This window comes from Agelaius tricolor, unplaced genomic scaffold, assembly GCF_023055355.1.
Source record: "Agelaius tricolor isolate 1412-34295 unplaced genomic scaffold, bAgeTri1.0.p SCAF_3, whole genome shotgun sequence".
Lineage (NCBI taxonomy): Eukaryota > Metazoa > Chordata > Aves > Passeriformes > Icteridae > Agelaius > Agelaius tricolor.
In genome coordinates this window covers 28,493,497-28,509,276 of record NW_027269263.1, presented here as the reverse complement: position 1 = coordinate 28,509,276, position 15,780 = coordinate 28,493,497, and the positions used below count along the sequence as shown (strand labels likewise).

Here is a 15,780-nt window from a genome sequence, read left to right as displayed (position 1 = left end):
TAAGATAACTAATTTTTTTCCACTTTTAATATGAAAAATATAACATTCTCTATGTATTTTTCTGTGATTTTTTTCGCCTCTTTTGCATCTGGCTTGGAACTGTGTTTAATAATGTAACTATAACTTCTTATGCTACATTTTGCTGCAATGTGATGCTGCACAATGCCCTTTATAGCATGCTTTATAGCAGTGCTGTAGTGATCAGAGAAGTAGAATAAATTATCCTTGTAGGTCCCTCCCATCTGGAACTATTCAAATAACACACATATTGCATTGAAACGCCATAAAAAAGTTTATCCACTAAAGCCATAGGTTCTGCATCAGAACTAAAGGAAAATATGGGGAAAACATGGTGTATTGCATTGACTCTTCCAAGCTGCAAGCTGTACGTATTCCTTTCCTTTCTCTGCTGCTTTCAAATGGAATTCTTACTGCCCTGCTTAGGAGTTACCCAGGGCTCAAAATGGAAATGATATTTTTATCAGTTGTCTGATTCCATTTTTCTGTAAAATATATTTCGGCTTTGGACACTAAACTCAGATTGAGTCAGGTATACAATATCTGTCACAAAGAAGATTCAGAGGGTCAATTTTTTTCTTAGTAAGTGCATTTCAGAGAGTTAAGGCAATGGATGTGGAGTTGGCTCCCCCTATGCCAGTGAAGGCAGGAAATCTATGCCCCTTTACTTTGGTGGAACAGGGCCTTTTTGAAGGCATGAGTTCTTTTGTTTTACTCAGTTTTACACAATGGAAAGAAATGCATTTTGACAGGATTCTCTGCTGCCTTTTGCTGAGGACAACATGAGGAATACTTAGTGCTTTTCCAATATCTCAGTTTTCATACCAGAGAATATGTCTCAATGTAGCAGAAAGGCAAGATGGGCAAAGCTGAAGAGCAAAGAGGTTCACACACTTTAATCCAGCAAAGATTACTTTCAACTGTAAAAAAAGGTCCCATCAACCTGGACTTAGTCCTAGTATGAAGTAGTCACTGGATACAATACAAACAGAGTATCCTACAAGTAATGCCTTTTCCTCAAAATATTCAGTGCTATTAATTTCTTTAAAAATTCCTTAGCCTTTTGATTTTATCCTTATAACATATGCTGATGAAATTTGTTGAAAATTTTGCACAGTGGGGTGCAGGCTTCATCATATGATAATCTTTTATTTCTAATATGCATTTATAATCAATGAGATTATTTAAAGTTAAAATTCACAATTATTACTGGAACCACTAGGTTCCAGTACTGGGTACCACTAAGATTAAAGATAGGGGGTTTTGAGTTATGCTGTATTACAAGTAATTCAAGAATTTACCAATAGCTCTACCTACTTTCTTTTGCTGGCTAACTTAACAATAAAACAGGAATTAAGAAGAGATACTTAGAAGTGAAGTGATTAGAGTATCTTTTAAATATTTTCATGCTTAATTAAATATATCAAGAATGTTCAGATATTGAAGGAATAGTCACATATATTTCTGCTTTATAATATTGACATGAACTATAGCACATCAATACAATGGAATTTATACACTGAAGAATGGCACAGAAGAAAGAATGCAGAAAACCTGAAACTTCTGTATCTTTGAATTTAGAGCTAGGCTTTGTGGTTTTAGGTGGATTTCAGCTGTACCTTCAGAAAAAGCTTATTCTTTCTGTAGTAGGAAGTAGCAAGAGTAATTATACGGGAGTAAGATATTTTTAACATTTTTATTGCTGAGGCAAGTAGGTGACATAGTTATGTTAAACAATGTAACAGTACTGTGGATAAAAGACTTTGTGAAAAACTGCTTCATTTCTGTGCCCACGTATGATAATGGCCCTCTGGAGGCTACAGCCTTACAGGCAACAAAAGATTTGGCACATATAAATTCATAACAAGGTAGATATATAGTCAAAAGTAGAACTTTAATAAAATATTTCCCATATGAAAGATTTTCATAAAACCTAGGTTTAATTTATTGTATTGGTATTGTGGTGAAGCAATGTAATTCATAACTAAATATTTTTTAAAATATTTTTTTCTTTTGTCTTCTGCCTAACATGTAATTTGCTAAAAGTTATCTTATAAAGTAGCTATAAATATTCCAAAATAAAAAAATAGATCATCAGCATGTTAATTATATTATTACCATTGCACTATTATTTAATTCTTTAATTTTTAAAAATTTAAAATATCAGGTATTTTTCAGAAATGTTAAAGAAAATAATATGGTGGTATCATAAAGAGGCTTGGACTGTTAGGCATATAAATATTTTTATAATAATTTTTAATAAAACAGTCTTTAGAACATCTGTAAGGTCTTAACAGATATTTAGCCACTGAATGTTTTAACAATTTTCTTGTAGAAAGTTGAAATTTAAAGTTTATATTATACCCTATACTCATTCCCTTTTCTGTAAACATATCCTCTCACCCCCATGCATTGAAATCACACATTTTTCTCTTTAAGTCTTCCAAGAACTATTTCTAGGAGGAAAAAATTAAAGTGAAAAAATCTCTTGAACTGTATTTTAAGAGGGATCAGTGTTTCTGACACGGGAAAACATGTTTTCTAAATATGCTGCTTTAATGCTCCAAAACCAGTCCAACTGGAACTACAAGAAAATAAAATGCCTTGTAGCACAGTTTCACATTGGCAATTGAAATTGCCTAATTATTGACAAAAAAATTATTTTTAGAGGCAGGCACATGAACCAATTAGGACACAAAAGAAGATAAGCCATTCCATGAATTTTACTGAAAAGAGAATTCAGATCAACAAGTAAGACAATAATTTGCTATTCAGTTACAACCAAAGTTATGTAGATGCTGATGTCATTAACACTGCAGTGTGCAATGTATCCTAAATTATTCAGCAACTTTTGAAGAATGATTTTGAGTCTGGGGAGAAAGCCTTGGTCTCACACTCTATATCCTAAGTTCAAATATTTGAAACTACCTTCCTTTTATTAGACTTTGCTTGCTTGTATGTTTGTTTGTTTTAATTGGAAGAGAAGGCTTAATCTCAAGTTATTCATAAAACTTCTACTTGAAAAAAATGTGATGCTCCTTCTCTACTGGTTTGCTGTTTCTTAATGGGGGCTACGTAGCCTTAAATATTATATGAACTGTCTCATTGGAGGATTCAAAAACATCACTTTGAGCACAAGACCCAGTCTTCAACAATTACAAGGGAATAAAACATATGGAGGGTCTTCAGCTGGATTCTTTGTGGGAAAATCTATATTGCCAAGGGGATGCTTGTAACTTGATGGTCATAGACTAAAATAAGCAAGCTAAATATCCTTTTAATTTACTCAATATTTCTTCTGCCTGTATTAATAGAATTTGTTTTCCCTTCATGAAATCTTATGTGTCAGAAATCCTTCACTGAGGCATGCTTTACAGATAAATTCTACAGTTTATATCTGTATAATGTTTAAACAATCTATTTGGAGTCTGTTGTTGAATCCCATCATGTAATTGTCCACATTTTCCTTAAAATTGCTCCAGGGTTAAGGTTTCCTGCTTTGTTGAGGGTGTAGAAATCTGTGTTGTCAGAGAGATTTCCAGTAAGCAAACTTAGACGTATTAGAACTCTTCCAGCTGCCCAGTAATCACAGATCCTTGAGCATAGAAAAACCCAAGAATTTTCTTTTCCTCCATTGTGACCACTGAACATAACGTCTTCCTGATGCAATTGGCTGGACTAGGCATGATTTCTGCTACTGAAACTCCAACCTTTTTCACTGCAGGTTCATTCCTAGTTAAAGAATGATGAGAATGAATTTTGTCGGTCACTAAGAGATCCTAAATATACAATTAATGAACAGGTCAGTAATTAATATTTAAACTTTCAGCCATAGGAGATATTGCAGAGTCAAGAATAATCTGAAATATATAGCTTATGTGTTTGCAATAACTATGTAAAACTAATTACAATATTTCAGATATTCTTACAGAATCTATTCCAGCTTTAATAAACCTTAAATTTGTTTTGCTCCATGTTTTTAATGCTTGAATTTAAAGTATTGCTTGATGGCAAAACATGCAAACACTGTTGTGCAATATACTTTACAACTTTGTTTGTCTAAAGTTGGCATCACTACATCTTTCAAATGACAATTCATCATACTGACATTTCATAAGACATTAACAATTCAAAAACTACTGTATGGCTCACAAGTGAAATGCATGCTCAGCTGATGGCTTTGTAAGAGATGCAAAGGCCTATTCTTCACTGTGATGATAACGAGAAATAGAAAAAAGTTGTGTCATCAGTAACTAATTGAATTAGCCACAAAAATTATTCTTACAGCTATTGTAAAAAATATCACCTTAAGAATTCTGTAAAATTCTGCTTGGTTTATAAATAATATTTTTTCTATTATATTATGTCTGTTTGTATACAGCATTCCAAATATCATTTGTTTGTACTGCTTCTCTGATATTTCATTCATTTTAACCTGTATGTATTTAATTCTGTCATATTTTGTAAATACAGTATACCAAAACAAGTTAAAAGTTAACAGTTAAAACCAAACCATTTAAAAGAAAATTAAATGCTTGCACTAGAGGCAAAATTTTTAGTTGTCTTTAAATCAATATTTATGGACTTGCCTAGTGTGATACCAGTTTAGACCACATAGAGACTTTTGAGAAATAAATAAATCACATGATGATGGCTATATAAAGCTTGATTTTCAACTTATTTCTGGAGAATCTGGTTTCATTCCCTTCCCCTTTCAAACCTAGTTAAAAACATTCTCAATCAGCTCTGCAACACACAGGCTAGAATACTTTTGTCCTTCCTAGACAGATGAAGCCCATCCAACCCTAGCAGGCCTAGTGCTGTAAAAAATTGCCCCATGATGAAAGAAACCAAAATTTCACTGGTGGCACCAGCCCTTAAGTCACTTACTGATAATGTGGGTTTGTTTTCCTGGTCCTTTCATGATTCATCCCTGCTGCCAAAGAAGCTGAGCAGAATAGCACCTGTGCTCCTGTGCCAGTCAACACAGGGCCTTGAAGTCCTTTTAATTACTCTGGTACCCTTCTTGTCAATCTCATCACGGCCAACCTGGACAACCAGCAGTGGGTAATAATCAGAGGGATGAATTAGTTCAGGGAGGGTCCTGGTAAGATCTCATACCCCAAGAGGGCAAGCGCTGCTCGATCAGCTCCTTTAAATCACCTCTAAATGACCCTCTGACCATCCCCATATTACCTGAATGGCTGGCAAGAGGGTGGATATGAAATAATTTTCACAAATATATAAAAACTCTGTTTCCATGGAATCAAGCCATCTTCAATGATGAAAGAAAACATTCTGAAAAATTTCTGCATTCAAGTATTGGGAAATGGCATGAAAGCTAAAGGTGATTTTTAAGAAGGAGCAACTTAACCTATTGCAAACGTTTTAATAATGAAGACCCATGACCACAACAATAGCAACAGCTGGTATACATGGCATAAAAAGACTGCAGAAGTGTGGGTCTGATAACTTAGAGCAAATGAGTACTAACAAAATTTGTTAGGTAGCTTTCTTTTAAATTGTCACATGTTCTTAAAAAAATTATGATTTGGATTTCCATGGTTATTGCCTATCATTGACAAGTATAAAGGGACAGTATAAAATATATTGCATATGTAAAATCAGAGTTGATCCTATCAACATAAAGAACATTTAATTTAATTAATGTGTTCAAAGAACATCCTTATTGACAGGCCAAAAATACACAATTGCATATATTGCTCTTTCCATTGTTTTTCTAGTTATTCAATGGGAAGGAAGATATTAATAGTGCATGATTGTGAATTGTTCAATGCAATAATGACATCTGCTAAGAATCCAGTTGCAGTATCTCAGTACTTGAGGATTCCTGAACAATCTCTTTACGAGTTTTGTTACTAACTAAAACTCATTCTGTGCTAAAGAAATTATTTATGGACCTAATTGCTAATGCATAAAGACACATCTTTTTTCATTTACTTCAATGAGTAATAGATGTTTGCATTTTGGGCTTTGACATTGTATGGAAAGATTAGCAGAAGTGTTGACTTTCACAAATCATATCTATTAAGCTTTAACTTAAAGAACCAACTGTATTATGTCTACTGCAACAAGTCCATCCTCACCTCTTTTTATGGAAAGTAATCTAGAAACTAACTTCAAAAGAAATACAATCGCATATCACGTATCCATCTGAATTTCTAATTGTTTTCCAATGTCTTTTTTGCAAGTTTTTATTGCTTGTGCTAACTTAAGTCCAATCTGTTCTAAAGATATTATCTGTGGACCTAACTAACAATACATTTAAGCAGTTTAAAAATTTATATTTTAAACATTGATCATTTATAACAGGGCAATTTTGAAATATTTAAAAAAGGCTTCTCCCACAAGCCCCACAAAAGCAACTACAGAGATAGACAATCCCATTGTTTGTGCTTTCCCAGCATACAAAATTAATTAGGTAACTGAACACTGGTTTTCTGTGCTTTCAAAGGGTTTATGTGGTGTAGAGTCTAGGAATTGCCTTTCACAGAATTATAGAAACAGTTTTCAACTGAATTTGAATCTGTTTTTTAATTCATTACTTTGAAATTTAATCAGTAAAGAAAGCAAATTTTTCCAATTTAAAGTTCCTACTTTTATTCTGAATTAGGAGTTTCCAATTGAATTTTGTATAAATTTTAAACACAATCACAGCCATGACAATTCCATTATCTGGAAATGTATCCAGAAATGTAACATTTACTTGGATAGCTGTAGCACAGCAGAGAATTCAAGAGAATCTCAGGATATGCTGAGTTGGATGGGATGCACAAGGATCAGTAAATCCACCTTCAGGAGTCCAAGAGCAAGTTCCAGTGCCTAACAAGTCTCTGGGTGAAAAGCCTTTTTCTAATATCCAACATAAATCTCCCATGACATAACTTCAGGCAGATTGATCAAGACTACTTTCAGTAAACCTGTTCTTGGAAATTACAAAATATCATCCAAGTTAGATTGAAAATAGAAACAAAAACACTGCCTCAATTACTTTAGTAGAATTAAGTGCTTCTCTAATCTGATATTCTTCTCTAGTCTGACGTTCTTATCAACTCATATTCTAGCCTATATTAATTTTCTTCTGCATTGTTAATGCTTCATCTAGGTTTATTATATTTTAAATAAATCTTCAGACAAAGACAGAAAAAAAAATATGAAACCACAGCCAAAACTGGATATTTAGTGTAGTTTTTCCCCTGTTCTTATATCAGTTACCAAACCTGAATTCAGGGCATAGAGAGAATTCTGAGGAAGAATATCATGTTGACAGCAGAATCTGGAAAATCCATCACTTCTAAGTTTCCTGAACTTTGTTGCATTGCTAGGATTTTTTAAAACTTGATTTTTTTCTCAAACGCTCCAGCATAGCAGCCTGAAATAAGTTTTGAAGAAAATTTAGCTCTGTAACATTGCAGCTTAAGTATCATCAAAATCACTGACAGTTTCAAATAATTTTCTCCAGATAGTTTTCTTGGAATCAATTTCATTTTTCCAAGGGGCTACAAGTGCAATAATTATTGAACTGAAAAATGAGGAGGAAAATGTGAGATCAGTCAGGAGAATGTATGTTAAAGATATGAAACACTCATATTTCCTATGGTGGAAGAGAAAACTTAAGCCAGGTTTTTCCCCATGCTAGATGCCTAAGTTTTAAGGAAGATGACAAAGGCAATGATTGCAGTTCTAGTCATTCTTCTATTTTTCATTTCCTGTACTCTTTTACTTTGGATATTCCACTAAACCTACAGGAAAACAGGGGAAAAAATGAACATAGATATATTTATTTGACTCTCTTTTAATCAAAAGCAAAATTTTCCACTCTTTTTTTGTATGTAAACTCAAGGGAGGATAAATATAAAAACTCAAAGAGAGAAGAAATATAAAAAATGTAAAAGTTCAACTAAAAAGAAATGCTGAAACCCACATCTTGTACTCTTTAAAAAAAAAATTATTCCACTATTACACACATAAAAATACAAACTTATAATCTGAGTGCATGTAGATATTTTCACACTGTTTTAAACTCAGATTCTGTAAAGTATCATATATCTTTTGCATGACACCTCTGTTTGTAAACCCTATAAAAATGTTAACTTTTGTTTCCCATCATTTACCTTGAATGAATAATTTACTACGAAAAATGTTCTTTGGATAGATAAAATCTGTTGCTAGTGCACTTAAAGCATTATATGTCCCATATCATATGCCTTTCATAAAAAAAAAAGAAAAAAAGAAAGAAAAAAAGAACCCTTATAAAATTCCTTTTGCAAAAGCAGGGGTGTATATTATGTATTGTGACCATGAAACATCTTTACAGAAGTTATCAACAGAGGCAGCACCTTTCATGGATGTATGGCAATACAGAGGTTTTTTTCCAAAAAATTATAACTTGAAGTGAAAGTAAATAAATTACTGGTGTTTCCTAGAAATACAATATGTGTTGAGAGACCAATTAGTTTACTGTGGCAAAGAATCTTCCATTACTTTGTTTAGTATGATAACCACAGTGGTTTTGAAGATGTGTTCCTATAAAATATTTCAGATTTTTCCTCTAACCTATTTTAGGTTCATCTTGGCCAATATACTAGTAAGACTAGAAAACAGCAGACCAAAAATACCATAACTTGAGTAAACTGTCTGGATCTGACATATTTAGGACATACTGAATAAAAGTATTTGAAAATTGAATCTATACTCTGACAAGAACCATCAAAAGTCACTTTTAATATTCTTCATTTGGTTCAGATATTTTGTATTTCCTGCCCTGTAATATGCTCTTCATTTTCAGAAGAAGTTTTAAAGAAAACATATAGGAGAATAGAAAAAAATCAAATTAATATAAACTAGTACTTTTTCTTATTATGGCTAATAAGAGATACTTTTTGTGCTTAATGAATAGAATCACCTTTCATCTCATAAATGCACTCACTGACCACCAATGCATCACTGATAATTTATTTATGGCACAATAACTGTGACAATCCAGTTTGCTAACTGGAAACATGAGAATTCCATGGCCTTTTCTTCTTCATCATCAAAACAGGTCTTTTTAGGTTCTCCCCCACTAAAGCAGATCCATTCCAAATTTCTTTTTGCCTCTAAGTGAAGGCCCTTTATTGAAGCATTACAGTCTTCTAATACTCTAAAATGGAAGACTGACATATTTTTATTTACTTTGTAGCCTTGTTAAAGATTTTGTAAGTCTTATGGCAAGACTCCCCCTCTAAGCTTCTGAGTTTTTAATCAAGTTTGATTAAAAGTTGACCCCTCACACAAAGTTGACAAGACACTCACAGACCATATTTAAAAAGAATCAGAACACTCACTTTCAAAAAAGAGAAAATCAATAAAATATGTAAAAGAATCTATATGCAAATAAAAAATGTGTTACTCATTATCCTAATATAACATGAATGATTAAATTCTAAAAGGCATAAATATGTAAAAAGACATAAAAATAGAAATAAATGTGGATATTTTTCCAAACCCAGTGAAACATTAGTATTCATCTTAATTTAAAGCTGTGCTACCAGAAAGTTATTTAAAACTAAGCTGAATTTCAGCAGCAGTCTGAGAAATGGAAGGAATTAGAATGAGCTGTTAAAAATTGAAAATCCAGTATTAGATGCCAGTTTCCTCACTGACATGCAGAAGACAATGCAATAGGAACTAGAAGGCAGAATAAAAATTTCAATTAAATATAAAAAAAAAGACTGGATGTGGCACTGAGTGTCATGGTTTAGTTGATGAGGAGACCTGAGATTGTAGGTTGGACTTTATGATCTCAAAAGTCTTTTCCAACCTTTCATGCTGTGATTCTGTAAAGAAAAACCTCTTTACACCATGAGTCATTAAATATGGACCGGCCTCTCCAGAGATGGCGTGAAATCTTGCCCTTAAAAAACTCGAAGTTCAGCCCAAAAAGACAAAGGGAAATCTGTCTCTAGCTCTGAATTCAGCCCTTCTTTGGGCAAAAAGTTGGCCTAGATGATCCCCCAAATACAACAGCAAGATGTATCTGCCTGCCATAGTATTTTTATGGTTCTAGACCTAAAATGGTGAGGTTAATCCTATCTCAGTAATATTTTTTATTCAAAATGTAAAGCTATTGTCTGTTTCAGAAAACCTGATTTTAATCAAATTGCACCTAACCTAAAAGAGATCCAAACAAAGCTGTAACTCATGCATTTGTCAGACAGATTGGAAAAAAAATAACTTGTTGCAATGATTTATTGATGTTGTTTTTGGGAATAACAAAACTGGAATCAAAAAGATGGGTTCAGAAGAACAAATAAACACTATGAAAACACCAAATTCTCAGAAGGAGAAAAAAAGTTTAAGATTTTATGAACTCCAAAAGAGATTATATGATGTTCAGAAACTGTAAGCCCATGTGCATTTGACTTTGATCATATACTACATTCTGCTCAAATGTATTTGCTTGTATCTACATAAAATCATAACAAAGTGCAGTGCACATCAAGCAGATTTCGACCTTCAGTTCACCTGCACCTGCTATGCAACAAAGTGCTTTTTCAGCAGCTTGCAAATCCAGATTTTTTCCAAAGATTTCAACAATGCTTCATGTGCTGAAGAAAGAGACAGACAGTCATGTGTGTATAGGATGCAAAAGGCCTACAATCTTAAAAATTTGATGTAAAAATTAGAGCCCTAAAGACTGCATTAATTATTCATTCATTTCCCCATCCAGAACCAGGCATGATCTCAGGGATGAAAAGTGTAGCACAAAATTTAGAAACATCTTTCAAGTAGGAAAAATCTGTGCACATGTAAGAATTTAAGGCAACTTTAAAATCACAAAATCTAGTGTGACTCAAGGTTTTAAATGCAGTGCTGAAATAGAGATGCTAATTTCAGCTCATAAGTGACCTCTTGCTAACATACATCAAAGTTTGATTATGGCCCTGGATCACAGCACGTTGTACCTGGACACCTTATATAATCACATCACTCTTGAATTTATCTGCTCTTCCTCCCTGTCAAGTTCTAAGCAGTTCACTTTATTTTTTTTTTTTCAGTATTTTCTCAAAAGCATTTAGGAGAGTGGAAAGTTAAAAAATAGCTTTGATTTGTCACTTCTTTTTTAGTGAACAATGAAGCAAATTGAACTATTTTCCCAGGGATTTGTGTTTCTACCTACGACACATCTGCTTTGTGGCGTCTTCAGTTTACCACTTTGCTTCTTGCCTACCTTGTGTGTATTTCTGGTTCTTTCTATGCCCTTTTCCCACCTATCACCTTGGCAGGAGTGAACAGGAATTGCCAGGGTTCAAGTCAACCGAAGTCATCCTAGAATTCAGAAAGAATAAGTAATTCCTGAGCTTCTGAAGAAGCTTTTCTTTCAATATGGTATATATTTTTCTTTCTACTTACTTGTGAATTTTAAAAACTCAGAACCATATATTTGTTTTGAGCTCTGTAGTTCTGTGTCAAATTTAATTTAAACTGATCAGCAGGTAAAGGGTTATTAGAGAAAAGGGAAAGACGGATGGATAAGTGGTTGCACAAACTCTTCTTAATGAAATTGGACTAAAAAGAAGAAAAGATAAAAAACCTCTACATTTTGTGGACATTCAAAATTATATCTTCAGCACTCAAACTCCTAGATACTTTGTAAAATATCTTTTAAAATTATCTTTGAATAAGAAATACCCCCTTTCAAGCCATATAAAACAGTCCCAGGGGACAGAATTCAGTTTTATGAATTTCTGTTGTCTGAGAAATTCAAGCATGGTTTGCCTGTAATTGCTCTGAGAGTAGGGTCCTTTTAAATCTTTTCAAAGTAAAAAAGGAGAAGATGTGGGAAATTAATATTATCTTTAAAATATTTTTTATAAATGTGGAATTGGTTCTGACTTACAGTTTTGGGTTTTAAGGGTAAAAAATTCAGTGGTATTCAGGAAATAGGTAAAAGTAGGTAATGAATTCAATTCAAATCCAATACTAAAGATACTAAACCTGATAAATGTCAAATTTGGATGCAAAGTAAGCAATTTTCTTATGCAAAAATTCCCAGTAAAAGTTTCAAATTAACATAAATTTAAGTCATCACTTTTCTTCTTGGAATCAGGCAATTTTCACTCCTAACACTGCCTTTCTCCATTTTTTGGAAGTTGATATTTGAATTAGAGTGCTTCTATAAATTCATGGAGTTTGGAGTTGTACGTACTAATCAAGGATGGATTGTCTGAAGCTCTGAAGATGAGAACATACAGAGGACCTTCAGGCAATAATTTAATGCAACTACTATTCCCATTCCAAAATGTGATTCTGCTGAACTGAGATATTTCTCTGAAAAAAGAGAATTCTACACATCTTTGTCCAATACAGAGGAAATTCTTCAATTACTACAGATCTCCAGTTTAAGATTCATAAATGTCATGGATATACCCAGAAGCTTATTAGCAGCTGTATAGGACTAACATGAAACTAAATTCTACCAGAGATAAAGCACATTGTTGAATACATTTATTAATCTTCCATGAAGATAACTGCACTACCCAAAAGCAATAAAAAAGTCATTGAATGCTATAATTAGTTTGACTAAAATCCTATTTAAGAAAAAGTTTTATCTTACTTGTCTGCTGTTTTTATAAATTGAATTTGAAAATGTCCTAGACAGAAGTAGAAAAATCTTCCAGACTAATTGCTGCACCTCCACTTTAAGGTCAAGCTCTGGAGAATATAGGCATCTTATTTTGTCACAGTTTCTTTTCAATCATATCTAGCCAAATACTGCCATAACTTCAAAGAGAAAGAAAATGATATGTTAATTTATTCCATCACAGACATACTGGACAGAGGTTTCAGACTCTAGAGGTTCTTCCTGGTGATGAAGCTGTCAAAACCTTGCTAGAGTTTCTTCACTCCTAAAGGAATGAAGATGTCTGATAAAATCAAAACATATTTGTACTGTATAAACTTTGTTAAGGAAGAAGAAATGCTTGGTGTTTTTTCAAATTTCCATCTCATCATTCTTTGTGAAGAGGTATGCAATTATTTGTTTGAATATTTATTAGGTCCCAAAATAATTGAAAGAAAGTCCAAATTGGGTATGAAAAAGAAATCCAGCTTTGAAAACTTGGAAATAGCAAAGTAGGTCTGTCAATCACTGTCTTCAAGTTCGTTAAAAATACAGTACAAAAGTCAACAGTGGTTGCTTTTCATCTAAGAAAATTTTTTTTCCAGCACTTACCTGACTCTGAACATCTAACCAAAGAATTAACTCAGTACCAGAACTATTTCTTAGCTTTTATTTGACTTATAAAATCTGGGAAGCAGCACAATTCTGTGATAACTCCGGCTGAAGAGAAAAAAAAGAAATAAACCCCCCAAAATCCTGAATAACTACAAGACATAAAAAACCCAGATGAAAAGAACAATAACAAAACCAAAACCTGATTCATTGGTCATGCCTCTGACAATAAGAAGGCATGAACTCTCTGTTTTGCACAACAAGCTATGGTTTTGTACGTGCACACATCACACAACTACTCTTATTCTGTTTAGAAATTAGAATGAACCAATATTTAGATAAATATCATAGGTTTGCTGGCATCTTTCTCAGGCTGTAAAAGGTTATTAACATTAGTGATAGTACAACATATGCATGTAAAAAGTGTATGTAACAATGCAAAAACCTTTTTCTACTCTTTTGTTTTCCAATGCTGATTCTAATTTGCTTCCTTTTTTACTGTGCTGCCCCTAAACCATTGCTTAATATTCCCTATAATTACAAATACTGTGTCCTTCACTTTTTTGAATACACCAGAGGAAAACCAAAACTCTATAATCAAACATAAATATATAAGTGTATGAAGAAAATTTCCAAAGCTTAAGCAGCCTTGTTAGGCACATGTCATTAAAATGCTAATCTAAAAGAAATGGTGAAGTTAGGATTAAATGAAGTTGCTTAAAGCATGAATTATGCAGTTTGTCAAAGTCACTGTAAAGTTAAGAATTTCACAGGAGTCGGTTTGAATTATTAATAGTATATACTTGACTTCAGCAGTTGTCCAGGGAAATAGTGGTTTTGGTCTGAATGATTCTGACTGTAATTTATGGGTTTCAGAAGCAGACTGTCCTCAGCATATTCTGAAGTTACTGACTTATATAATACATCTAGGAGGGTGTTCAAAAATCCTAAAGGCAGTGTATATGTTCTATGGCTGTTGTTGATCTACTGGAAATAGCAGGGATATTAAAAAAATATCTTCAGTAATGGCAGTCAAAGTCTGTCTATTCTTTTCATTAAAAATCCATATATGTAAATCAGAGGTTTTAGAAAGACTGATAAAAGTAAAATGTCAGGTTTGCACATTTTTTCACTGACAGTCCTTTGGAAGAATGAGGATTTCAAAGATGATAAATGATGAATATTATGAATATGGGGTTGTATGGTGAGTTTCCTGATGAAAATTAATTTCCCGGATGATAGTTACTGTAAATGAGTAGCATAAACTGTGCATCTTCAGAAATATGACTTCAAGGTGTGCATGAAATTAGGAAGGAGTTTTATGCACATTTGGAGTAATAGGACAGTGCATGCTATTTATGCCTTTCTCAAGAGGCAAAGACACAATTTTAACTTACAGGAAAGTATCACCACAATAGCAGATGAAAAAAAAAAACATTGAGGACTTGAGGTTAGCCAAATTATAGTCTCACATGTAAGTTATGTCACAGACAGTACCTTTCCTGGTTGAAAACTTTTATTACTTTATCATCTACACTTTCTCAATAATGTTACTATCTCAAATTAAATGCTTTGTGAAAAATGCTACATTAGTAAACTTTGTGATTAACACCCATCTACTCAGAAAAAAAACAAACTCTGCAATATTAACTTAATTTCAGAAATGATAATGTCATTGAAGTGAACTGTCAGGGGTTTACACTTTTAAGTTTTGTCACCAGCCCACTGTTGGAAAACTGTTGACTAGAAGTCTCAGACTGAAGATGGGATATAGGTGATTCATGAAGGAATCAGAAATACAGCTGTATGGTAATCAGTCAGCCAAAGAAACAAGCAAACAGATAGTAAAACAGCAAAAAATACTGCAGTTAAGCTTTTAAAATGAATTTAAAATATTTCCCTGTTAAAATGAAAATTATTGAGATGGAGAGGTATTTTTATTTTTAATCAAAAGAGCAGGGAACTGAATCTTTTGTGATCACACTGAGCTGTCTTTCAATCACTTCTTTCTTTGGGTGTAAGCATATTTTCCTGTTACTAACTCATGTAACTCGAGATTCTTAGTTGCATTCCAAAGTTGTCTAATATACAGCAGTATTTATGTATTTATACCTTATTCCTTAAGGCTACTGGGTGATGGGGCTCCTTTTCATTCAGACTGAATAGAACAGATGGTGAAACATTTAGATTTATTTTATTTTGGCTTTTAAATGACCTCAGTATAATAGCAGTTTAGTTCACTAGGAAGTGAATTTATGATGCATTCAAATTAATTGCTAAATATACATATTTCTGTTCTCAATAGATAAAATTTTCAGTAGGTTTTTTTTCCTTTAAGTAAAAATTTTGAGGATTTCAGCTATTTAAATTAATGGGAGTGATTCAGAAAAAGGCACTAATGTATTCTGTTGCCTGAAGCATGGCTTCACATTATGAAATGATTGACCAAAGTTCCAGCTTAATGCATTCTTGCTCCTCTCAGTCTCTATTATGAGACTTCTGTCTGAGAAGCTCTTGCCTCCATA

At 33.0% G+C, this 15,780-nt stretch overlaps 1 protein-coding gene across 1 annotated transcript in view; it reads right to left on the bottom strand.

Annotated features, from left to right (window-relative positions):
- Window positions 1-15,780, bottom strand: part of MGAT4C (MGAT4 family member C) — a 202,971-nt gene that overhangs the window by 186,186 nt on the left and 1,005 nt on the right.